This window comes from Hyaena hyaena, unplaced genomic scaffold (assembly GCF_003009895.1).
Source record: "Hyaena hyaena isolate Hyena2069 unplaced genomic scaffold, ASM300989v1 scaffold_21, whole genome shotgun sequence".
NCBI classification, from domain to species: Eukaryota; Metazoa; Chordata; class Mammalia; order Carnivora; family Hyaenidae; genus Hyaena; species Hyaena hyaena.
Genome location: NW_024080653.1, coordinates 2,358,167 through 2,384,089, shown reverse-complemented (window position 1 = coordinate 2,384,089; position 25,923 = coordinate 2,358,167). Strand labels below are relative to the sequence as shown.

The window sequence follows — 25,923 nt, the reverse complement described above, 5'->3', positions numbered from 1 at the left end:
ACGAGGTCTACAGACGGGCAGATGGGACAGAGCTTCCAGAAAAAGCTCCAGCTTCTGCGGTTTGCAGGTCAGAACCTTCCTCCCTGCCCCCCCCTTCCTCTCCTGGCCGCCCTCAGGAGTCCCCCCACTCGGGTCAGAGGCCAGGAGAAGGGATGAGCAGAAGGCACCCAGGGGGGATGTGAGGGGCACTCACCCGGTGGAGCCGGTCCCCACCAGCGTGTGGCAGGAGCCCCTGGGCTGTGTCCCGGTGCAGCCCCCGACAAGCCGCACAGGCCCCTGACCACAGCTCTCCTCGGCCGGCCTCTGCGGGGCCAGGTTCTTCCCACCCCTCAACCCCCGTGGGGGGGGCTTCCAGCGCCATCCTACCTCCCAGGACGCCTCGCGGGTCTCCCGGCTCACCCCTAACTCACAGGGAGGAAGCACACTGCCTGTTGCGACCTGTCCCTTGGGCCCCGGGCCCTGGGAAGCAGCACAACACAGGCTGCCAAGGCCAGAAGGTCACCGCGGGGGCTTCGGGGGAACGGTTTCCACTTCCTGGGGAAGTGCCCGGACTCTCCCCTTCCACCCCCGCCTCCACACCCCAGTGGCCCCAGCCGGCTCGCACCTCGGCGGCCACACCTCTGCTTTACAGGGGTGTCAGCGGGAGCCGACATGGGGTGGGGGTGCCCGGCACACTTCTCTTCCATAACAAGGATGATCAGCTCACAAATTCCAGAACCGGGAGTGTGGGTGGCTTATCCACAGTCGCTCAACTTCCCCGTTTCACCAGCCACACCAAGCCTGGTGATTCCCACCACGTGTGGGATGGGGAGCCAGCAAACAACAGCACCCGGAAGACGGCCCGGGCCACGCTGCCCGCCCCGCCCCCTGGGCCGGGGGACCCAGGAGCCTGGTGAGGACAGGGGCCCTCCCAGCGGCGCCCGGAAGGCATCTGCCTCTCAGCTCCCTCTTCAGAAACTGTCCCTGCGCTCCAGCATCTTTAAATAAACAAAGACAAGAGCTGCGTCTGGCCTTGAACGTGAGGCTGTGGGGCTGCTTCCTGGAGACAGACTTGGGGCCCCGCCCCACGTGACCGAAAATTGCTTCCATGTGCCTGAGGGGCCAGGAGCCCTTCCTTTCAGGCCTGCCCAACCCCCCCACGCCTGCCTCCGAGCTGCACGGGGGTGGGGGGGTGGGGGTGGGGTAAGGCCGCGCCCCTTGAACCCCACGCAGCTCCCTTCTGCTGGCCCCTCCACAGGCACCGACATCCACTGCAGAAACTCAGCACAAAGCAAACATCCCGCCCACCAGGGCCTGTTTGAGAAATAATAAGACACGCCAAGCCCCATCCTTCCCACCGATGGAGGGAAGGGTCTGGCCTGCGCACAGCTGAGGGGCCAGTCCCGCCGGCCCCTCCTCTCTGGGAGGCCCCTTGTGGGCCACCCCAGGTGGGCCTGCCCCGATCCGCAGGCTGGGGCACGGTGGTGCCCCCATCTCCTACAGCGCCATCCATGACGACTTCCGGGATGGAAGATTCTATGCCTGCACCGTCTATCCCGGGAGCCACCCGGGACTATTGTTTTAACTGTGGTAAAATACATGTGACATAAAATTTACCATCAGTCATTTTTTTCTAAACAGACGGTTCGGCGCCGTTAAGTACATTCTCGTTGCTGCGCACCCGGATCCGGAGATCTCCGGAACACTTTCCGATCTCGCAAAACTGAAACTCTCCCGTTAAACGCGGACTCCCTACCCCCAACCCAGACCCTGGCTGCCTCCATCCTATGTCCGTGAATGTGGCTACAGTAGGGTCCCCCCACACACATATAAAGAGGAATCTAGGGGGCGGGCTGATTTCCCTTAACATAATGTCCCCAAGGTTCACTCATACCGTAATAGGTGTCAGATCTCCTTCCTTTTGTTTTTTTTTTTTAAGTCATTTACCGAAAGAGAGAGAGAGACAGAGCATGTGCATAAGCAGGAGAGGGGCAGCCAGAAGGAGAGACAGAATCCCAAGCAAGCTCTGCACTATGAACCCAGAACCCGACGCAGGGCTCGAACCCACGAACCGTGAGATCACCACCTGAGCTGAAATCAGACGCTTAGCCGGCCGAGCCGCCCACGCACCTGGGATCTCCTTCCTTTTTAAGGCTAAGAGTCCCTGGTGTGGCTACACATCCTGACCCCTTGGTGGCCCCCCCCAGGTGTTTCTACGATTCAGCCCTTGTGGAGAACACCGCTACGAGCACAGGGGCGCAAACATCGGGGCCCCTTCGAGGGCTGGGTGCACCCCGAAGTGGGGCGGCCATGTCACGTGACAGTAGTAGTGTTAATTTTCTGAGGACCCGCCCACTGTTTTCACATGTGACTTCTGAGCACTTGAAATGTGCCAGAAGGCCAACCGAGGAACTGAATTTTAAAATTTTATTTAAATTTTAATTAATTTAAATGTAAAAAGCTACCATGTGGCAAATGGTAACAATGCTGGACGACACAGAATTCTAGTCCAACCGACTCCTTTCACAAATGGGGAAACTGAGGTCCCCAGAGTGACTTTAGGGACCTCTGCCCGGGGCCCGGGCCTCATTCTCTTTCCTGTGGCCCCATCACCTGAACCTCTGTTTCATACCCAAACCTCATGAGATGCTTTAACAGGAAAGGGGAGTTCTTCACAGATCATTAAGTTTCACATCTGTGTCCCAGATGACACTCCCTGCGCCCTCGTGAGCTAAAGGGAGCCCCATTTTTTAAAAGTAGAAAAGTCAGGTTCAGAGGGGTTAAGGAACGTACTCAAGGTCACACAGCACCCACCTGCCTTTTCTCATTGTTCCTGGCTGCCTCGTGGGGGGAGGAGGCGATGCAGAGAGAGGGCAAGCTGTGATGCCCTCCTCAGGCTGGGTCTCTCCCCTCCTCAGAGGATGGAAGGCTCCCTGGGGCAGCCTCACCCTGTTCCGGGCAGCATCGGATCAACAGCTCTCCCCCAGGCTCCCAGGCCCAGGGCCCACTGCTCTCCAAGCCATCGAACTCTCCGATGGAAGGAAGGCCCGAGCGCCCCCGGCTGAGGTGACCCTACACACTGGCTTACACTCTCCTCCAGCCTGATCACTTCCTTTGCTGTGGTGACACACATGGGACATAAAGCTCTGACCATTTAAGCCACGTTTCGGTGTCTGGTTCGGTGGCATTAGGGACCTTCACGGTGACACCCGCCCGTCACCAGCACCCGGCCACGGAACATTTTCACCGTCGTGATGGAAACACGGTGCCCACCGAGCAGCAGCGCCCACCCCGCGCCCCCAGTAGCCTCTGGTGGACTTTCTGACCCTGTGAACTCGACTCCTCCGGGGACCGTCCGGCTTCGTTCATGGACGGAGCAGGTGCGAGACCTTCCTTCCCTTCTCCGTCTGAATAACACTCTGTTTGTCCATTCATCCGTCAACGCGCCCTTGCCTGTTTCCCCGTTTGGGCTGCTGTGAAAGGCGCTGCTCTGATCCCGGCTGTCCAAGGATTTGAGTCCCTGCTTCGGATTCTTTCGGGCATCCAGCCTCACCGGCAACAGAAGTCAGCCGACGCTCAGCAAGGCTGGGGTCCGGACAAGAGCCGCCTCGGCCATCCTGCTGCCAAGGGAGGCGTGGGGCTTCTCTGCAGACCCCTCGGTAGGCGCCAGGGGCTCGGGTTCAGGCCCCGGCTCCACGTGGCCCAGGCCAGGGGCCCCCACCCTGCCCACCTGGGAAAACGGGGCCCCTGCCTCTGCTCTCCACTCGGAGTGCCCCCTGACCCTGACACCCCTAACTCCTAACCCAGAGAGCGGCACTCTAGAAATATGCAAAACACCCACCAGGACATGGATGGATAAATGACACGTGAAACATCAACGGCACCTGAACTACCCAAGGTCGTGATGTCCCACCACCTGCTATGACACGGATGACCCTTGAAAACGTCACACCCCGTGAAAGAAGCCAGTCGCAAAAGGTCACGTATATATGATTCCGTTTATGCGACACGTCCAGAATCGGACAAATCCACGAAGGCAGGGAGCGGACACACCCCGCAGGGGCCGGGGGAGGGAGAGGGATTGCTATGGTGCAGAGGCTTCCTTTCAGGGTGATGAAAATGTTCTAGAAGCAGACAGAGATGACAACGCCAGAAACACATGCCACTCCACTGGATGGGACACTAAGTGGGCGGCCGGATGGCGGGGGACGGCGATCTCAATAAAGCTGTCATATCCAGAACGGAAAGCACTGGCTCTCAGTGGAGCCGGTTCCAAAGAGCCCTGCTGGGCCCGTGAGTGGCCGCCAGCCATCTCCACAGGGCAGTGGGCAGCTGAGGCCCGGGTGCCAGGCTCAGGCCCGAGGCCTGCAGCCCCAGGACGGCCGGGTAGCGCCCCCGGGACCCTGCATCTCCCAGGAAGGGCGATTCTGGGAGAGGCAGACCAGCCAGGAGGAAATCTTGCTGATTCCTCTCCGCGGGACCCCATCTTGAGCCCCGGCCCGCGGACCACTCCCTTGTCGGGGAGGCCCCAGCACCCAAGACACCCGGCTGCTGATGGGGCCGCCCCCTCCCTTAGCACCGGCACCTGCTGGTGGCCCCTTCTCGGGAGCTGAGTGGCAGGGCTCCGAGGCAGGAAGGAAGCGCAGGGCCCCGCCCAGCCCCGCCCAGCCGGGAGTGACAACTTCTCCCCCTCCCCCAGGGCTGGCCAAGGATGCCTGATGGTCGCCTGCAGGGAACTGGGATGGGGGCTGCAGGTGCAGCTTATCGGGCTGGGACGCCCCTGGGGCCCCTCACGGCGCCCCAGCTCCAGGGCGTCTGCGGGACACAGCAGGCTGGCGCGACCTGACTGGGGAAGCCAGCACCCCGGGGTCCACCCTTGGCAGCTGCCGTCAGTACTGCCTCCCAGAAAAGTCCCCACGAGTCCCATCCTCCCCGAGCAGCAGCCTCGTCTGTGAGATGCAGAGGCGGCTTTATCGGGGCCACGGCCTGACTCTGCTCCCGGTGGGAGGGGCAGCCACAGGGCACCAGGCTCCGGAGACAACGCCCGTGCCAGCCCGACCTCACCCCATCGTCTCTGTGCCGGGCTCGCAGAGCCGGGGTCTCTGGCCTTGCTCAGTCGCCACCCACAGCGCCCGGGCAGAAAGCAAGGCCCACGGGTCCATGCCTGCCTAGACGGCCACCCAACGGGCCGACGAAGGGAACGAGAGTCACAAGGAGACTCAGGGAGACCCACTCGGGGGCCGGACGTCGGGGTTCCCAGGGCCCCAGGGACTCTCCCTGCCCCAAGGCCCCCAGGCTTCTCTCCTGCGGGAAACTGCACGGCCAGACACCATCGTGCCTGCGGTGAAGCCTCCTGTCTCCCACCCGGCCCAGCCCAGGCGGTCCCACAAGTCGGTCTAAATTCACCGCGTGACAGCGCACACAGGGGAGGGTTCCGGGCGGCTCACATCCTCAGGCACACGGCGTCCGCCCTCGGGGACCTGGGCACAGGCTGAGGAGACAGCTGCAGACGCCAGCAGGGCACCCGAGCCCGTGGCCAGGACGCAGACAGCCCGTTGCCCACAAAGAGGTTTCTTGAAGGTGGGCGGGGACCCGATGCAGGTAGTGCCCGGGGGACGAGTGACCAGAGCTGCTCCTTCCCGGCTGTCCCCCTCCCCCTGGCCCCGGGCGCCGGCCTGGGAGCCACACCGGCGTCCCCGCTGCTCTGCTGCGGGGCCTGCACTCCACCTTGGAGCAGCCTCCACAGCGACCGAGTAACGCTGTGTGTGGTTTTCTCTCCCCACGTGTCCCCGGACGTGACAGCCACGAAGCGGGAGCCCTCAGCCACCACGCTCAGCCGTGTGCTGCTGTGTTGAGGGCAGCGCCTGGCACGAGGCAGGTCCATGGCTCGATGCTGAATGAATGAATGAATGAACAAATGAACAAAGGAAGGAGTGACGCCAAGGCTCGCGGAGCCCCAGGTGCTGCTGGGAACGCCGCGGGGGCACGAACTCACGTGCTGTGCACAGCACAGTGACCTGGTAAGCTCGACGCGGTCATTACGCCCAGGTCTCTGATGGGGAAGCTGAGGCCTGCGGTGCTTTTGTGACTTTGGCCGATGCAGAGCGAGGGGAGGGCAGGACGCAGGCAGGTGGCCCCGCAGGCCAGGCCCTTCGGCTCCACGGAGAAGCTGAAGGGGCCGCACGGTCCCTACTGCAGGACAGAGGCTCCGGCCCCTCCCTGCCCAGGAGCTGCCCACCCCTGTGGGGAGGGATCCTGTTTAGTGAGGCCCGGAGCCGATCAAGGGGCATTAGGACTTTATTTTTAATTTATTTTTGAGAGAGAGAGACAGTGTGAGCAGGGGAGGAGCAGAGAGAGAGGGAGACACAGAATCGGAAGCAGCTCCAGGCTCCAAGCTGTCAGCACAGAGCCCAACGTGGGGCTCGAACCCAAGAACCGCGAGATCATGACCTGAGCCAAGTCAGACACTTAACCGACTGGGTCCCCCAGGCGCCCCAAGGAGAATTAGGATTTTAATCTCCACAACCTGGGAGCAAAGTCACTCAAAGGCCTGGTTGGCCGAGCTCTGCTGCAAGCTTCGGGGACCGGTGTCGGGTCCCAGATTCCAGGGGCCTCCAGGGCAGGGGCACTGATGTAGGAAAACCCTGGTACAGCAGAGCACCGACCCCCAGGGGCCCGGCATACCCGCTGCCCTGTCAAAGCTCCCAGATCAATCCATCTGAGCGGATACCAAAATGCCCATTCTCATCAGCGCCCAGAGGCTGCCCCAGGTGCAGCTGACGAAATTCACAGGGGTCTCCCAGATGACTTCTGGTGACAGGGGAGGGGGATGCAGTTTTTGGCCAACTTGGGGGACCCAGGTGAAGAGAAGAGAATGGGAAGTCAGTGGGGCTGGGTGACTGGACACACACACATTCAGAGGCTGCAAGACGGCCCTGACACAAGATGTTAAAGAAATGACTATCAGCAATAATCGTGGAAAAAGATCCCGGAGTCCTAGGGGACCAGGACCACAAAAGAGATTCATTCAACAAACATTTGCTGGCCAGGGGGTCTCTCTCCCTGAGCTGCAGCGAGAAGGACCGGCAAGAACAAGCAGTGTCATTCAGGACAGGACATCAGGTCACTCTTGCAGGGATTTGGAAACAGGACTCTTTCCCATTCACTCCGCTCCTTCCTACTTGCCCCACCCCACCCCACCCCCGTTTGGCCTACCGCGGGCGACAAATTCCCCATAAATGTTGCAGGGGAACTTCCTGTTCCCTTCTAAAGATGGAAACACTGCATATAAATGACCAAATTTTGCAAATTCGCGCGGGTGGGGGTGATGGACTGAATCTTAAAAGCGCACATGCCTCATCTAATTCGATAAGTAATTCCAAATCGAATTACACTTCACACTTTGTCCGAGGCAGGAAGCGTCCCCGTCCCAGTCTGGTGGGGAACCGGGGCTGCCAGAAATCTGAGACTTTGCCCTCTGGCCTGAAACTCTGCTCAGAAGTGGAGCACAGAGGCTGGAGCCTCCAGAGAAAGGAGGGATTTGCAAAAGCAAAAGGCTGCATTTTTCTGCCCCTCGGACCTCCTTCCTTTTCCAAGGAGACCAGAACTCCAGTTGTATGGCTTCTGTGTGAGGAGGCCGGGGGGGGGGGGGTGCGCATGAATAAAGATCTCCCAGGACCCCGTGCCCCCTTTGCAGGCCCGGGAGGGGACGCAGCAGTGAGAACGCCATCCCAATCCAGCTCATTCATTCATTCATTCAGGGGCGCCAGGCGCCCCGGAGGCGGGGAGGGGGGTTCCCCCACTCTTACAGTCCGCCAAGGCTCCTCGGCTCTCCTCCCGCCAAGTGCGTTCGAGCAAGCCTCTCCTCCATTGTGCTGGAAGGAATCTCAAGAAGCTCTCCGTTCCTGCCAACACGGTTTCAATTGGCCCAAGTCGGCGCAGTCAGATTTGGACAGCGGCCACCTCCCTCGCCACGCCACCCCCCCCCCCCCCCCCCCCGCCCCCCCCCCCCCCCCGGAAGAGGCCCTCTTCTGTTCTTTATTTGCAGCCCGCCGCCGCCTCCTCCAGTGAGCTCTCAGCTGGGCTGGGTGGCCCTATGGAGACCCGGGTCTTTGCTCAGAGCAGGCTCTGACATGCAAGGCTGGTCCACTTCCTAAAAAGCAGCCTCTGCAGAAGGGACACCCAGCCAGGGCCAAGGGTGAGCCCTCCGACTCCCTGCATCAAGGATTTATTTTTTCTTTCCATTTCCACTACCCACTGGCCTCGCAGGATCAGGGACTGTCCTCCCCCCACCCCCGCCCCAAGAGCCTCCTCCCGCCCCAGAGAACCTTCCAGCATGACGGTCCCCGCCCCAAAGCAAACCCAGAATCCAGCTCTGGGCCAGCCCGCCCACCGGGTCTGAAGGGGCCAGCCGACCACAGAGATTCCGTTAGTTCTTGGCAAATATTTGCCAAGTTTAAAGGAGAAAGAAAAGATGCTCCCCCCACCCCCCACCCCCGCCCCGTGGATGGGTGGAAACTGGCCATTTGTCACAGAGTGGAATTTCCTCTTATCAGGGATGTCCCCCTAAGGAGGGGGGGAGGCCTCCCCTCCCCCATCCCTTCTATCAGCAGGACTGTCAGCAGATCCTCACCAGAGCTGTGGGTAAGATGGACGGAGGCTGGGGGGCACCTGGGGTCCCCCCTGCCCCAGCTGATGAAGTCAGCTGTGCAAACAGGGCTCTCCGGTGTGATAGGACAGCGCCCCCCCTCCCGCCAGGGGCCAAGCAGAAGGAGATCTCAAAAATACGCCCCCAAAGTTATGAAGCAATTCCCGTCTATGCGGTTGCAGTCAGGCGCGGGGTGGGGCGGGGGGCGCTACCCAAGGCGCCCCGGTGCCAGGGTGCTGCGGGAGGCAGAGCGTGGGAGGGGGACACGCAGGGAGGGCCCCGTTCCTGGGCCAGAAGCGAGGCCTGACCCCTGAGGCAGGAGGCGGACATCTCACACCTCGGGAGGTGGGGGGGCGGGGGTCAGCGGCCCTGGACCATCTTGGATCCTGTCCCCAGTCCATTTGAAGCTCTCACTCTGGGTTGAGGGGCGTTGACAGAGCTGGAGTCCTTTTCTCTCCCACCTCTGGGTCCTTCCTGCTCAGGAGAGCAGAGGCTCTGGGAGCAGTGGGCTCAGGGCCTGGGGTTTAGCAAGGGCCTGTGCCCCCCGCCGGCAGGGCTCCTTAGATCCCACGTGTCCCAAAGATTCCACGGCCCCCCGTCCCCCGCAGCCTCAGCCCCTGCTCTCCTGCAGGAGCCACTCATCCCGGGGAAAAGCCCGAGAAAGGCCCCATGAACGTTGAGGACACATCCGAAGTCACTAAGGGAACACGGGACGGGTTGCCCACCAGTTCGATGAGTCTCAGAAACACACCCGCCCCTCTACCCCAGGCCCTCCCCGGGCCAAAGCCGTGGGCGTGGACGGCTGCGCAGTCACCCCTTGGGACGGACGCTTCCACCACCCCGACACGCTACCTGGGGGGCAGGGGACACCTGGGGGGCAGGGGACGCTGGCCATGGGAAGGGTGCAGACACCCCTGAACCCAGGGCTGGGTCACAGACCAGAGAGAAGCAGGCACGACCCATTTCCTGTTCACACTGCAGCATGAAGCTGGGGTGCGCTTCTCAGTGCACGCCAGAGTGGGGGGGTCACCCCTCACCCTGAGTTGCAGGGAATGAGCCCTGAGCACCCCAGCCTTTCCCTTCCTGCAATGCTCTCTTCCCTTGGCCGCACTGGCCTCTGCTGGGCGCCCTCTGTCTGAGGCTACTGGGGCTCAGCCTCTCTGCTCGCTCTCTCTTCTCTTCCACCTGTAAGTCCTGGCCCCTGGCTGCACACTGTCTCCAGGCGACTCTGCCCAGCCTGAGCATTAAATGCCAACCTCTGCACGGTTCACACACCAGGGCCAACTGACCATTCCTCTGAGTCCGTCCCAGCTCAGCAGAGATGCCCCGGACCCCGGCTTGCGCCAGGCCCTCAGCTCAGAATTGGGCATCTGTGGCCCCCGCCCCAGTGAAGTCTAGAACAGACAGAACGTGCCCCGAACTGAACTCTGACCCTCCAGGCTCCCCCCGCCCACACCCCTCCATTTGAGTAAATGGCATCTCTGTGCATCCAGTTATCACAGCTCTGAATCTGGGGGCCGGCCTTGGCCTTGGGTCCTTCCCTTTCCAACACCCGAACCCAACCATCTGTCCCACCAATTCTAACCCAACATCCCTGCAGGGGGTGGCCTTACCCCGACCCCACGGACCCCACAAGCCATCCCCACGACTGCCCTCCACTCTTCACCCTCGCCGTGTGGCCCACAGCAAGGAACTTAACTTCTCTGGGCCTCCATTTTCTTCGGTGTGAATTGGAATAACACCACCACTTGCCTCCCACGAGCACCAGGAGAACCAAACAAGATAACTTACGAAGCACACAGAACAGAAGTGCCGGGTCAGCGCTCTAAGCAGCTGTTCATAAAACACAAGCCCGTGGCCAGCTGTCCAGCTGGGGTGAATGGACTGTCTACCCGGTTCCTACCAGCTCTGCAAACGAGGCTCCTCACAGAGGTTCCCTCCTGCTCTGCTCCTGGAGGGAACCCCCCAACTCGTTCCCCCAGGTTGTTGAATGAATGAAGTGAGTGAATGAATGAATGGGCAACTCACTGCCCTTCCTTCCTCCCCTCTTCCCAGGACACTGTAAGGGGCAGGCCAGTGCTCCCTGGCCAAGCTGGGTGGCGCCTCTGGGGCCCCGGACCCCAAAGCGCTGGCCCACATCCTCTCCCACGGGCTCCCCCACGGCCCTCGGGGTGTGGCAGGATGGGAGGAGAGTGTTCACCACCTCCAGTCCCCGCCGTCCTCTGGAGCCACAAAGCACCAAAGAGGAAGGATGGACGGACTTCCGGGGACAGCTCCTGTCCATTCAGGAAATTTTGCTCAGGAAATGGGGAGGAAGGGTGTCCACCGAGAAGGAGAGGCAGGTGGAGACTGGGCCTGGGGCGGGCAGGCCGGTGGGCAGGGGCTCGGGCCACCCCGGGCACTGCCCCAAGCCATCTCCCATGCCCCCTGCCCCGCCCCCCCGCAGGTGGCGTGGCCAGTGCAACAGCGACAAGCGGGTCCCCTACGTGGAGGGACCAGGCTGCCGGTCCCCGGACAGCTCCGGAAGACGGAAGACATGCCTTCCCGGGAACTAGGGTCAGCCAGTTAGTTTCATAGCCCGAGGGTGACTTTTCCTGCTGCCCCTCATCTGTGGTCCAGCAGTTACACGTGACCTGCCTGCAGCCGGGACCGAAGACTGTTTACAACAACAGGGAAAGAGAATGTATTAAACTCAGACACATCCAGTCCGGAAACGTCCTCAGTCCCGGTGCCCAGGGGCTCGGCCAGGGTGTCAGGCACAAGGGGCCATCGAGCACGCTGTCCCCCAGGGCCAGCTGGGCCCGGCACTTTACAGACTACAAAGTGCTCACACTTGCTTCATCACATGCGACCCTGGGCTCCCTGCTTCCTCAGAGCCCACACTTCCGGCAGAACGAGCCACGACTCTTGCAATGAGACCAAAACAACAAGATCTACAGTAACGTGTTCTTACACAGGTTACGACGGAGGAAAGTTAAACTAGGAAGTTTAACCGCCAGTCTGTGGGGTCCCACCCCACCCCCGCTTCCCGCACCCTCCACACCCCCAGGGGTACCTGCAGGGCGGATGGGAAAGTCCCTGTCGTGTCCTCGGTGAGGTCGAGGCCGGCTGAGGAGACCCCAGGGGTGGGAGCCTGTCCCCTCCCGGGTCCCCGCCCCGCAGCAGCTCCGGGAAGGAGCCACATTCATATGGTAATTTCTGCTTGTGAACTGGTGCAGAGCTGAGGCCCCTCCAGCTGCGGGCCGGCCGGGCGAGGAGGAGGGGAGCCTGGCCTCGGCCTGACCGCTGGCTCCCCAGGCCCTGCCAAGTGGGCCCTTCCCCGGGCACTCGATCCAGGCTTCGGGGAGGGCGGGGGGGGGGGGCAGGCCCTGGTGCAGGCGGGCAAAGGGCTGTGGCTTTCTGCGCTCACGTGGTGGTTTCAGTGACAATGGACTGAAGGGGTCTGTTTCACTTAACTTCTCCATGACGCTCCACAGCAGAAGATCTCGCCACCCTCGCCCCTCCCTGGAACCCAGAGACAGCCCCCCCCCCACGCCAGTCCCCCACGCTTCCACCCTCTCAGGAAGGAAAGGTCTCCCCAGGGCCAGGGCTGGTGGGGGAAGGGGGAGTGCCTTCTCTCCCACACCCCAGTCCTCCTTTCCCTTGGCTTCCTGGGGGGGGGGAGAGGGAGGGAGCAGGGGGGTCATAGAAACCCAGCCACTCCCTCCACCCACTTCCTCTCTCACACGGCAGGAGCTCACTGCTGCAGCAGAGACAGAGAGGGAGGGAGGGAGGGAGAGAGAGAGAGAGAGAGAGAGAAGACACACGCAAACCTTCCTTAGTTTTGGGCCCTGTGCGGGTGACGGAAACCAGAAGTCAGGGCCAAGGCTCAGCTGCAGACCCAAATGGCTTCTCTGCGGCCCCGGCCCCACCCCCAACCCCAGCCACAAGCCCATTCACCGCGTCCCACTGAGCTGCCCCCCCCCCAAGGCAAAAGGAAACAAAAGGGCCCCTGGCGAATTGCCCAGACACAGATTCAAGACAGGTCACGGGGGAAAGTGCAAGATGGGAAGATGCGCACAGCGACCCTCCCCCTCCCCCCACTCCCACCCCCACCCCCACCCCCACCGCCAGCGTGGGACCAGGGCACACCCCCACCCGGTGGTGCTGGCGAACCAAGATCACAAGACCCGGCAATTCCTGGGAGATACGAACACCCAAGTCCGCCCCAGGACACAGGCACCAACATTCACCGCTACATGTTCCCAACAGTCACAGCCCGACGCCCGGGGGCTGATGAACAGGTCTGCAGCGCAGGAGGTGACCTCCACGCGGAACACCATTCAGCCATGAAAAGGCCCGAAGCGCGGCCGCCTGCTGCCCTGCGGGCCAGGAGGAAGACAGAGTACGTGAAACAAGCCAGGCGCTCAAGGCCACCTGTTCTCTGGCTCCACCCAAGGCCAGCAAATGGATGAGGCACAGCGCAGCTTCGCGGTGCTGGGGGCAGGGGGCTCTTAATGGGAACAGGGTCTCTTCTGACGGTGAGAATGTTCTGGAATTGTGGTGGTGACTGGGTAACGTTTGGAATGCACTAAAAACCGCTGAATGGTACATACACTTTAGATGGCTGAATTGTACGGCGTGTGAAGCAGATCTCAGTAAAACGACTAACAATATAAGAGGTGGCCTGCTCCCCGATAAACAAGAGTGGGGACTGTGTCCTGGGCCCTGTGACTTCCTCCTTGCCCTCCCTGCTCCTGACACCCCGCCGGTGCCCATTAGGACTCACCATTAATACAGAAGGAACCCCAAACCTCAACCCGAAGGGGGGGGGCACAAACGCAGCCAGTGAGCAACCAGAGAGGGCCTCTGGGCAGAAGGGACGCTCAGCACTCCCCTCGCGGATGTGGGGACACCTGCGACCCCTTACACGTACCGGAACTGTGTGAGGCAGCAGCAGGCCCCAGGCCCCCCTGCACGTGCACACACGCATGCATGCACATGCACGGGCCAGGTGCTCAGTCTTCGGCGCAGGCCCAGTGGAAATGATCTCAGGAGCAGGCACCTGCCCCTGCCGGTGGGGGGCGGGGGGTGGGGGAGGGGAGCTGCCGGGAATCCGGGGCCACCCAGGAGCTTCCCCCCCGCCCCCATCCCAACTCTAAGGATGCTGCTGGAGGAGCCTCTGTGAAAACAGGCCACAGAAAGAATTCACGGAAGCCCCACTTTCACGGGGCGGCAGAGGCCCCAGACACTGGGAGGGGTCTCTGGGTGCTCGAGGTTTAATTATAACTTTAGCACTTGAGTCTCCCATGGAGTTTGTCCGCTCTTCGCTCCCCAGCTGTCCCTGGAGAGCCCCATGGGGAGGAGCCCCCGGGGAGGGCAGCACACGCAGAGGGGCTGTCTTCACCCCAAACCTCCCCACAAACACAGGGGGGCCTCAGAGAACCAGCCTCCCATCCCTGACTCGCATGTCCCCCCCCCCTCCACGACCTGAGAACCAGCAGCGGACAGGTGCGGACGGGCCGGCCATGCGCCCCACCCCAGATGCGCCCCAGGAGACGCGAGCAGACCAGGCCTGGGTTTCAGGCCCAGGATCTCTGCACCTTCCTGTTGAGCTGGGCGAATGTATAAGGAAGTAATGAAGACAGAGGTGGCTGTTGGCACACAGACAAGGCCCCAGGGGGCCTCAGAGAGACGGACCAGGTGCTCCGGTTCCGCTGGAAGCCCGGGGGGAGGCGGGGAGGCAGCCAAGACCTTTAGAAGGATGGCCAAAGTCAGGGGAGGAACTCTGTGCCGGAGGAGCAGGAGGTAGGAACCAGGCATCCGCTGAGGGTGCTGTGTGGAGGGTGCGCTGAGGGCGCCTGCCGCTGGGGAGGCTGCCTCCTCCATCTGGACAGGAGGGCGCCCCGCCCCCCCAGCCCCTCCTCTGCCCCCATGCCCACCACAAGCCCCACCCCTACCCCAGGCTCCACCCCAAGAGCTCCCCAAACTTCCCCCTGTGGTCCTGCTCCCCCGCCTCCCCTGAGCTGCTCTCCTCTGTGTCCCCTGTGAAATTCCAGAAGGAACATCTCTACACTCCCTGGCCCAGAAGCCTTTGCTGAGTTCCATCTGTGACGGAGCCGCTTCCTGGGACCGCCCACAGGCCCCCACTTCCTGGGGCACCTTAATGGGGGAGGGGTAGGGAGAGGGGGAGAAGGAGAATCCCAAGCAGGCTCCGCACTGTCAGCGCAGAGCCCGACGTGGGGCGCAATCTCATGACCTGAGCCAAAATCAAGAGTCAGACGCTTAACTGACAAGCTGGTCACCTAACTGGAATGGAAGGCTCTGGAAGGCCTGCCTCATGGGTTCCCCTACCCTGCTCAGCCCAGGGCTGCCCCAAGGTCAGAACCCAGAAGACGGCAGGCAAGGGGCACGCACTCAGTGCCTCCCGGTCCAGGCTCTGTGTCACTCAGTGTGTGTTTTGCCTCCACGCCGACCTGATGACGTGGTACCAGCTCTCATACCCTCTGGACCCTGGACTGCGGCTCAGAGGGGACGATGCACGTGGGCAAGGCCACAGGGTCATCGACAGGTGCACGGCGGGCACCAGGCCCCACGTGTGAAACTGCCTCCTAGTAGTGTCTGTCCCCTCCCGTATTCGGGGTGGCGAGCAGCTCTCCCAGCGAGCAAGCAGGTCGGGGGGTAGCCGGTCAGGAGCCTCAGGAAAGCCTGACCCGGTCCTTAGGTAGCCGGCCAATGCCAAGTGGGCAGAGGTGGTGCTGGTGGCCGGGGTCTTCCAGCCACCCCACCCCGGCCCTCCTCTCCCCTTGCTTTCTACAGGAGCTCCCGCCGGACCCAAACCTGGCTCCCCACCATCCCCCAACTCCCTGGCTCCCACCTGGCGTCACGGCCACCCTCACTGGGAGCCTCACCGGGCGCTGCGTTCTCTTGGATCAGAAGGGCCCCCACGTCCTGCCTTCAAGGGCCCTCAGCTCACAGGGCCCTAAGAGGGGAGTGGGAGGGGCTCACTCTAAACCTGAGTCGGGGACACTCGGGAAGGGGGTCCCAGATCCACTGCTGCCAATGTGCGTCAGCGGGCAAGGCACTGAAACCGCAGGGCCAGCAACTTGCTTCCCAAGCCTTCACCCAGACACCTGCCTCCGAGACGGGGAGGAAGACACCAGAGGAGGGCAGAACAGGCTTCTGCCCTGAACTTGAACATTCTGGGCGTGCGGGAAGACCAGATGGAAGGTGCTAGAACAATGCTCGCTGGGCATTATTCAGCAGCACAGAGGAGGAGGCATGAAGCTGCCCCTCGGCTGGTGAGGTGGGCTCTGGGGAGGGCTGTGAGGAGGGCACGTGGAGTGATGTAGGCCAGACCTGCCCTGGGGTGCGGTGGCTCAAGGAATCCGCTTAACACTCATTTATTCTGCAGGTGCCTGGGTGGCTCTGTCGGTTGAGTGTCCGACTTCGGCTCGGGTCATGATCTCACGGTTCATGAGTTCGAACCCCGTGTCGGGCTCTGTGCTGACAGCTCAGAGCCTGGAGCCTGCTTAGGACTCTGTCTCCCTCTCTCTCTGCCCCTCCCCTGCTCATGCTCTGTTTCTCTCTCTCAAAAATAAGTTTTTAAAAACCTCATTTAATCTGTCATAAATAAACTTATTCCTGATACGCGACCTTATGTATTCCCTAGAGAGAAACTTTCTCACCAACCTAAAACACTTCGGGGATGACTTACTTCATGGCTCTGCCTCAGTTTCCACCTGTCACATAGGGAATGGGGCAGCCTCCTCACCTCCATACATGCCCCAGGAGGAAGGCAGAGGGCTCCGGACACCAGCCCGGAGTCAACCGTGGTCAGCAGGACAGTGCCCATCGGAGGGCCCGGGCCTGGCACACAGGCAGCAAAGCCTCGGGAACAACGGGAGCAGCGCTGCATCAGCTGAGCGTGTGGTCTGCAAACCAGCAGCGCCCTCCGACCTGGGGGGGGGGCCCGTCCCCCCATCATTGGTCTTTGGAGCCCACAACCGACACCCGGCAACGAGCTTCCCCAGAACCAGGGCACAGAGCCGGGCCGGGGTCATCTGGTCCAGTCCCCTGTGCCGGGAGAACGTGTCCCGATCCCAAAGAATGGCTCCAAGGAGAGCAGGGCAGTAGGACAACGCGCTGCCCTCGTAAGGCGCCCTGCGGCTGGCGGTACAGAAGCCACAGAGGCCCCGGACGGAAGGTGAAAAGCCGCGGACACACCGTGCTGAACGTGCATCCATTCAGATGTGAGCTCCTGGGACGTCCAGGGCCCCGGAGACAGAGATCAATAAACTGCAATCTCTACACAAGTCCACGGTCTAGGGAAAGGCAAGCAGGACACAAACGTCCCGGCTGGTGGGGGTGGGTCCTCCACGCAGGAGGGAGAATTCGCTGTCCTGCTCTGGGCTAGGAAAATCTTATCTACAGCCCCAACGTCACAAAGGCCTGGTGACAGGCACCTAGAACCTGGCCTGGGAGATGAGGTAAGAGATCAGTATCTGGGAGGCAGGAGGGAGGTCTGTGCACATTCCGCTGGGGACACCGGCAAGGACACTCCGGTGATTGTCCGGATGCCTGGGCACTCGGTGCCTGGCACTCGCAGGGCAGGGCAGGGGCTAACAGGCCTCTGGGGACACAGGTCCCGGAAGCGGGGGCTGCAAGCCAGGTGCTAGGGAGGGAGCCCCGGGGGGGGGGGTCACTACCGGCGACTCAACCCCAACCTGGAGCCAGGGCTCCAAGTGTCGCCTTGGGTGCTCAGGACCCAACACCTCGCGGAGGGTGGCCCCCCACCAGCTTCAGGAGAGGCACGAGAAATCTGGGGGTGCTCCTGCCACGATCCAGCTAAACCCAAATGTTTAAAAATCACATTTCGGTTGGAACAGCCAGGAAGAGGGGAGTGGGCTGACCGGTCCCCCTTCACCTTTCAGACCCTTGGCATGAAGCTGCAGCCCCCAAACGAAGGCCCAGGCCCTCCTCCGGGAAGCCAGCTTCCGAGGGCTGAGCTCTCACCCTGCTCTCAAGGTGGGGACAGCTGGCCCAGAGGGCGAGGCGAGGGACAGCTGGGGGCCCGCACTGTCAGAACTTGGAACTCCAGGGCAGGGCGGCCCGGACCTTCCCTGCGGTGACAACAGAGGAAAAGAGGAGGGGGCATCTGGACCCCACTCACCCACCCCAGCCCAGGGATGAGCCACGGCGCGCAGGCTGGAGGGCCTGTAATTAGCCGTGGGCCTCCCCTGGCTTCTCAGGCTGCCCCGGGAGCATTCCCGGGAAGGCCTCATAAGGCTCCCCTGGGCCTGAGAACAGGTCCCCACCTGTCCAAGGAACCAGGCGCTCCGTAAACAAATCAAAGCTTGCCGCTGGAAGGCCCAAGTCTGGGAGCGGAGTCTTGGCCAAGGGCTGGGATTTCTGCTGGAAGCATCTTCCCCCGGAGCCCGGCTGCAGGGAAGCCGGCAGCGGTGAGCTCCGAGATCATCAGCCCTGAAATAAAGCCATCCCTCCTGTGCACTTGGCCAAGGAGAGCAGGGGGGGAGCCCAGAACCCTTGGGTGGCTGGGGAAAGCCGGCCTGAGATTTAAATGTGCGGGGGGGGGGGGGGGGGGGGGGGGCGCCGGAGACCGGAAGCTGGGCCAGTCAATGGCTTCCTCAACCTTTGACAGCACAGGAAGCGAAGCCAGGCTGGAGGCTGGTGGGAGTGCTTTCTTAAGGATGGGGGTCTTCGCTTCTGTGAATGCCCCTAGGGAATGTGGCTCATCCTATCTGACAAGAACAGCTCAGGCCGAGAACAACAGGAAGTGGGGAGGGTATGTGGCTGGGGAAGAGGGGAGGGGGTGGTGGGAGGTAAGTCAGCCCAGAGACTCCCGTTGCCCTAAGCCCCCTTAAGCCCCCGTGAACCCTGTCCCTGAGGCCTGGGGCAGCAGACCAGGCACTCAGGGAGGGAATGACCCAGGGGCCCTAGCCTGGGCCGTCTTTGGCTTGGCTGGGGGGGCGGGGGGCCTTGTGGCTGACCCCTCCTCATGTCTCAGAGGGCCCAGGCCCCCACACCGAGTAGGGCCTCCCCACCCACCATCCGAACTGGCCACCACTCCTGACCCGGTGCCAGCCACACGGAGCAGCCCGGCGGAAATACAGACACGGGCTAGAAGACACAGCAGTGACGCAGGTCCCCCAACGCGGAAAGAACCGGGGGTGGGGGGGCCCTCAGTGGGGATGCCTGGCAGGGGTCGGCCACAGAAGAGGCCTCTGTCTGCAGTCTCATTTAGCCCAAAGGAGACCCCAAGGGACAGAAGCAAGAATCCCACCCCTCCAATGAGGTCCCTGGCCCTCCAGCCCCCAATGGTTAAACAAACTCATTCTGCTTCCTATTTCCTGAAAAGGAGCCCCCTGGGTTGCCACGGGGAGCCGGCCGGGAGAGAAATGACATTTGTGTTAACACCCACGGAGGCCAAGTGCCGATGAAGGAGGTAGGAAACCCACGCGCGATTATAAGGGACCATAAGGGAATGGGGGGGGGGGGGCTTTTTCTCCGCCGCTTCCTAACAGGATTTCTCATGCCGGGTCCACAGCAAATTCCTACCAGGCTGCTATCCCTGCAGCCAGAAGCCCACTGCCTGGGCTGCACATTTTTCTCCGAGAAAGGAATTCCAAACTTCTCTTTGGTGAGCAGAGATGCTCCTCCGAACCTCTGACCAAAGAGGCAGATTTCCTGGCTGAGAGGAAACGGAGGGGGACCAGGATGGGCTGAGTCGACCCCCCGGGGGACAAGTGGGGTGAAGCCTGGGAAGCAGAGGGCACGGACTCTGAAGCACCCCAGGCCTCCCAGCGCTGGTGCCCAGTGGGCCGTCCAGCTGGCCGTGGGATTTGAGTCTGGGGGTTTCCCCATGGTCTCGGCTGGAAAGCTCTTTGGAAGGCACGCCCCCAAGGGGCCCCTTCCTCACCTCCACGGCCCCCCCAGCCCTGCTCCTTGACAGGGAGTGGCGGGCCGTCCCATCGGCTCCTGGGGGTGCTCCAGGAACCAGGCGCCACCTCCCAGACACCCCCCAGGAGCCCGGAGACAGCGTGGCAGGGTCCCCTCCGCACTCGATGCCAGACGGGACACTCGCATTTCTGGGGTCCGCCGCAGCTAACCTCCCGCCCAGGCTCCGAGCCGCCCGCCCCAACGGCTGACGATCTGTGCAGAACGATTTTAAGAGGCAGCGGTGACCAATCCAAGTGCCTCCCGGGCCTCCTGGAAGTCAGGGAAGCCCCCTCGCGAATGGGCCACCGGCTGCGAGAAACTCCCCACCGCGGAAGAACTTGACCACTCAGCTCAGCCGGCCAAATATTTACAAAGAGATCGCTGTGGCCGCACAAAGCCCTTTTCTTCTGCTCCGCGGCCGAAAATCTGGGCCCCGCGTGGAGACCGAGCACCCGCCGCCGCCCCTCTCCGCCACCCCTCTCCCGGGGACCCAGAGCCGTCCCGCGGGCTGGGGGCGGGGATGGGGGGGCACCAGGGGTGGGGGACGCAGACCCGCGAGGAGGCACGGCGGTCGGCTCCACCACCGGGCCGTCGGAGGGCCGCCGGGCGGCCACACCACCTGAGGGCCCCCCGCCACCGGTGCGAGGCCGCGAGGAACAAAGGGAGCGGAGGACTCACCCCTGCAGCTGAGTCGGGCTGCGCTGGCTGCCGGAGAGCGCGGCCCGCCCACCGGGTCACATGGCTCAGAGCCGAGCAGAGGATCAAAGGGGCTTTGTGGCCACGGAACAAGGAGCCTCCCAGAGCGCGGGCAGAGGTAGGAGGGACCGCCTGAGCACAGAGGCTCGGGGGCAGGGCGAGGGGAGCAGAGTGGGGGCCAGGGGGGGCCAGAGGAGAGAAGGGGTGCCCAGCTGTGGGCCTGAAACTGAGCGGGGTGTGCAGGGTGCATTGTGTGCGTAAGAAACGCCAAGCAGCCGAGCCCTTGAGCCGGCCTCAGAGTCATGCCCGAAGTGAAAGTGACAGAGTCCCCAGGAAAGAGCTCCAGGAAGGAGAGGGAAGGAGGCTCACCTGGACGTCCAGTGAGCCCTGGGTGGAAGTCAGGGCGCCTGCAGAGCCACAGGTCCCCCTCTCCCCGACGGTCCTGCCCGGGTGAGGCGGGATGGGGTGCTGGGTGGTGCCTGGAATGTGACGCTGCCCAGGGGTGCCCTCTCTCTCTGCTGCCCCACCCAGCACTTGCCCTTGGGCAGGTGAGCGCCCCAAATGGGTCCCGACCTCTGCCAGCTCAGAAAACGCACCCAAGCTTTGGACGGGCGCTCCCAGGTCTGCAGGACCCCCCCCCCCCCCAGGAAAGCGGTCAAGAACCTAAGTGTGCTGTGGTGGCGACAGCCCCAAGGGAGAAGCCTCCAGAAGGGGAACTGGGGCCGGGCTGGGTGGGGCCAGCTCACCCTGAGCTCCTTCTTCTTCTCCTAAACTCAGGCTGCTGCTTCCACAGCCCTCAGGACCCCGCAATGAGTCACCCTCCCCCGCAGACCCTGGTGTGGGGCTGGGACCCTCAGGGGGGATGGGTTAGGTGGTCCCCAGAGGGAGGAGCTTGGGAACCACCCAGTTTGGGGCTGGGCCTGGACGCTGGGATCTGCTAGACCCACCCCGTGCCATGACCTCTGACCCCTGAGTGAGTCACTCCCAGGCACAGGAGGGGCCGACCCAGCCCTCCTCCCCTCTAAAAGAGGGCTCCCGCTGGTTTGGGGGGATTTGCAGGGGGACAAGGAGTGAGTAGTTCAAGTGCAAAGGAGCCCTGGGGGACACCTGGGAAGGCCGTCTGAGGGCCGCTGGCCCAGCCCCCTCTCCCAAGGCCGGCCCTCCTTACCCGTTCCCACGTCTGTCCCCCCACGTGGCTGGTGGACGAGGCCCCCAGGCACCCACCCCCCTGGCCACACTGGCAAACTGAACCCATCCAGCCGGTCCACCTGGGGCTCCTCAGAGGCCAGCTCTCCCCAGCAGCACCAACCCAACCACTGCCCACCCCTGATGGCCGCGGCCCCCGAACCACGAAGCCTTCCGGGGGGTGGCTGTCCTCCCCGCCCCACCCCCATGCAGACCGCCACGGCCTCCGGGCACCTGGCCAAAGACGGGGAGCGTCCAGGGGAGGGACTGCATGTCCCGAGATCTCGTTCCCACCACTGCGGGGCGGCGGATCTGAGATGCGGACCGCGGAGGCAGACACAGGGACCGGGCCCCCTTTGCTCTGGCTCGTGACCCAACCCTGTGGGGTCTGACCCCCCCCACCTGTAAAACGGGCACCATCAACTGCAGTCACAAGAACTAGCGCGGGACATGACGTCCAGAACCGGGAAGAGTGACGCTCCTCTTTCCTCCAAGAAGGGGGTTTTCTAGGAGGGGGGGTGGGGAGGGCCAGCCCCTCCCGCTGCCCCCTGCCCACCCTGCCGGGCCCGTCACTGGGGTCCCGAAGGACAGCGAAGGACAGCCCCAAGAACCGTGGGCAAAGGACGCCAGGAGGGGGCTCCAGTCACAGGTGTCAAGGTTCACCTGGAGCCTTGGAGAGGCCACCTCCACCCCACACCTGTCCTGGGGGCAGAGGGCTTCCCTCTCAGGACTCCCCTTCTCTGCCCTGACCTAGCTTTGTCCCCCAGGGCCACCACCCCGTCCCGGGCAGAACTCGGGCTCTCCTAGGCTGCCCCCTGCCCTACCCCCTCCTCACCCCTGGCCCAGAGACGGCCTGGGTGCCTTCCTCGGCACTCACCGCCCACCCAGTGGGGGCCTCCGGCACTCACCGCCCACCCAGTGGGGGCCTCCGAGCACAGGAGGAGCCCCTGGACTGGAGGACCGGCCTGAAGCCTGCCCGGCTGGCAGCCCAACCCCCCAGCGGAAGACAGAAGCGCGTCACCAAGAAGCACCCCGTGCCTGTGATTTTCAATCTCCAGTGGCCTGGCTTAAAAATGTAAGAAGAGGGGCGCCTGGGTGGCTCAGTCGGTTGAGCGTCCGACTTCGGCTCAGGTCATGATCTCAAGGTTCATGAGTTTGAGCCCCGTGTCGGGCTCTGTGCTGACGGCTCAGAGCCTGGAGCCTGTTTCGGATTCTGTGTCTCCCTCTCTCTCTGTCCCTTCCCTGTTCATGCTGTCTCTCTGTCTCTCTGTCTCTGTCTCTCTCTCTCAGAAATAAATAAAACATAAAAAAAAATTTTTTAGGGGCGCCTGGGTGGCTTAGTCGGTTGAGCGTCCGACTTTCGCTTAGGTCATGATCTCGCGGTTTGTGGGTTCGAGCCCCGCGTCGGGCTCTGTGCTGACTGCCAGCTCAGAGCCTGCAGCCTGTTTCAGAGTCGGTGACTCCCTCTCTCTCTGACCCTCCCCTGCTCACGCTGTCTCTCTCTCTCTCTCTCCTAGAAATAAATAAAACATTAAAAAAAATTTAAAAAAAAAGATCCTTTAAAAAAATTTTTTTTTAAGTGTAAAAAGAAACAGGTGACATTTAATATATTTTACTTAATGGAGCCAAAATATTATCAACTCAACATGTCAACGTAAAAATTTTTAGATGTTTTACTTCTTTCTTCTTTCCGTACTAAAGTCTCGAAAGTCCAGTGTGCACTGTACACTTACGGGATCCCCCGATTTGGACCAGCCACGTTTCAAGTGGTCAGTGGCTGCCGTGGCAGGACATCCCCTCTCAATGACATTCTCGATTTCACCCTGGTTACACCAGACCCCTGGACATTAGCCCCGCACCTCATTTTCAACAGCGGGGGTGCGGCTACATTTGGGGGTGCTACGGGGCACAGCCTGACGGGACCCACGGCAGTGGCTACTATAAGATAGCGCTGAGGCCACTGATCCCTCTATCACAGTGTCCCCCTTCTGCGATGTACTGGGGCCATTTGCAAAGAGAGAGGGGAATGGGGGGGAGCCCAGACGGGGCCCCTGAGAAAGGAGAAAGGGAGAGGAGCGTGTGGCCCCGCTGAACTACCGTAAACCGTGCCCTTGCTGAGCCCGGGGCTCCGCGCCCTGCCGTCATTCCATGTCCCTCCAATCAAGGCTCATCCTGCCTTGTTTACTGACTTCAAAGTCACATACGGCTACACTGATGAGAAAAGAATCTATAAAGACAGAAAGCAGATTGAGGTTGCCAAGCTGGGGGTGGAGGGGTGGAGGGGGGGTGGTGGGAACTGCCTGCTTGATGGACATGGGGTTTCCTCTGGAGGTGATGAGAATGTTCTGGAACTACAGCATGGCGATGCTGCACCACACTGAATGTGCTAAGTCTTACGGTAAAGCTCCCGTTCTGTGTGTTCAATACCATAAAAAAGTATTTAAAGGAAACAAAAAGGGCTTAACACACCCTTTCTTCTCTTGAGCTAGTCTGTTGTGTGTTTCCTATCTGGAGGCAGAGTGAGGGCTCCGTGGGGGACTGAGCCAAGCCCCCGCCCGGAGCCTGGAAGGGTCACCTGCTGCGGCAGGAGAGGGGGCCCAATGTCATCTCAGGTGTCCTGTGGGAAGATCGAGAACTGCAGAGGAGGGGCGGCTCTGAGGATGGGGACCGGGGCAGGGACGGGGCTGATCACAGCCGCCTCCAGAAGCCACCAGAAGCTGGAGGAGGCCCCTGGGGCGGCGCCTCCCCCCCCCACCGGCAGAAGCCAGCCCCACCCATCCCTGACTCAGGCCCTGTGGCCTCCACAGCTGCAGGGAGGCAGGTTTCTGTGCGGCCCCAGGACACTCACACAGCCTGCAGGACCACTGTAAGGTGGGGCCTCCTCCCACAGGTGAAGAAAACAGACACTCAGAGCTGGAAGGAAACTTGCTCCAGGTCAGGAAGCAGGAAGAGCCCCCCCCGCCCCCCGCCCGGCCCCGACGAGGGGGAACTAAGTCAGTTTTCCCAACTCTGAGCTTGACCGACACATGCCCGGGGTGGGGGGGGTCCCACTGACAAGGATGCCCCAGGCCATTTCCACCTCTGCGAACACCACCCACCGCCCTCCCTGGGGGACCCCCAACAGAAAGGGGAGGTGGAGGCACGGGTCATTCTGAAAGCCACAGGGGGACAGCTGGCACAGGCTCCCGCTTCCAAACGGGCCACCTGGGAGTAGAGCACAGTCTGAGGTGCGCCCACCCAGCGGTGCTGCGACGCCCACGTGACGCCCGAGACCCCCATCTGGCTCGCAGCAGCAGCAGGCAAGGGAAGGGAGTGGTCACACGGCACCCTCCCTCTCCCTCTGCCATGCACACTTGCGCATGCACGTACACACCCCAGGGCCCGGGCCCCCCTCCCTCCTGCTGAGCCTCAGAGCCCCCAACAACCCCTTTTCCAACCCGCCCTGGGCAACCCCCCGTGGGAAGCAGCCGATGCTTCCATCACACGCCAAGAAAAAGTCTCCTCCCCTGTCCCCCTCTGCCAGCCGGTCGCTGGGCTCCCGCCCAGCTGGGCAGGGGCTGCGCTGATGGGGGCAGCCGGCAGGTGCAGCCGCACTCCCCTGGGGGGAGGGGAGCCGCCACAAGCCCTGCTGTCCCTGGGGTAGGGGTTCCCAGTGGCCCCAGGGTGCGGGCGCAGGCACACCTGCGAGGAAGGGCCTGCAAAGGCTCTCTTGCTGCGGGGAGCGCTGCGGGCTGGTGGCTGTCACACTTAGGCGGACGTCTTTCTTCCGGTGCCTTTGCAACGTGACAGGGGAAAACGGTCAGGCTGTCCCCAGTCAAAAACAAGCTCCCCCTTGGGTCCGTGGACCTTCTCCCCACACAGGCCTGCGCTGCGGCTTCTGCTTTCCAACCCTGGCTCTGCCCACCTCAGCAGTAAAACCCACCTCTTGACAGAAGTCTCAGGGCCCACACCCAGCTCCGCCCATCTGGCCTGGGGCAGCACGTGACAGGCATTAACGGGCCCCCTCCTCCCCCCCCAAGGCAGGGGTTTCCACAGCACAGCCGCACACCGGGGTCTCCTCTCCCCTCATCTCAGCCTCCTGGACAGAGAGGAGAACAGCGTCTCCTCTGTCCCCAGAGTCACCCCAGGGACCGTCTTCCCGGCTCAGCCACCTCTTACACACGCTGTTTTCTAATGAGCCTATACCCTCCCCACCCCGGTCCAGGCCCTGCAGTCTCCCAAACCCCACCTAAAATCCACCCCTCTGCTCCCTGTTAAAAGCCACCGCCTCCAGGGAGTCCTCCAGATGGCCTCCTTCAGACGGGACCACCCTTCGGTCCTGATCTGGAGCACTTACTCACCCCCTCCTGGGGCGTGTCTGGGGAGGCAGGGCAGGAAGGGCCCCACTTCCTCCTTTCTGGCAGGTCTGCCTCCCTCCTCCACTGTCGGGCTGCCTCTGCCCCTCAAGGACATGTTAACACACATTTCTTTCTCTCCTT

At 62.3% G+C, this 25,923-nt stretch overlaps 1 protein-coding gene across 9 annotated transcripts in view; it reads right to left on the bottom strand.

Moving 5' to 3' along the window:
- Positions 1 to 25,923, bottom strand: part of SEPTIN9 (septin 9) — a 152,122-nt gene that overhangs the window by 12,631 nt on the left and 113,568 nt on the right. Inside the window, exon 1 of one of the 9 annotated variants that reach the window (XM_039226605.1) lies at positions 21,007 to 21,084. The exons of 5 other annotated variants lie outside the window; for them this stretch is intronic. The gene's annotated coding sequence lies outside the window, so the exon portion shown is untranslated. Of the gene's footprint in view, positions 1 to 10,058; positions 10,065 to 20,242; positions 20,344 to 20,629; positions 20,809 to 21,006; positions 21,085 to 25,923 lie in introns of those variants that run through there. 3 more of the 9 variants (XM_039226607.1, XM_039226609.1, XM_039226606.1) reach the window with 3 other exon arrangements.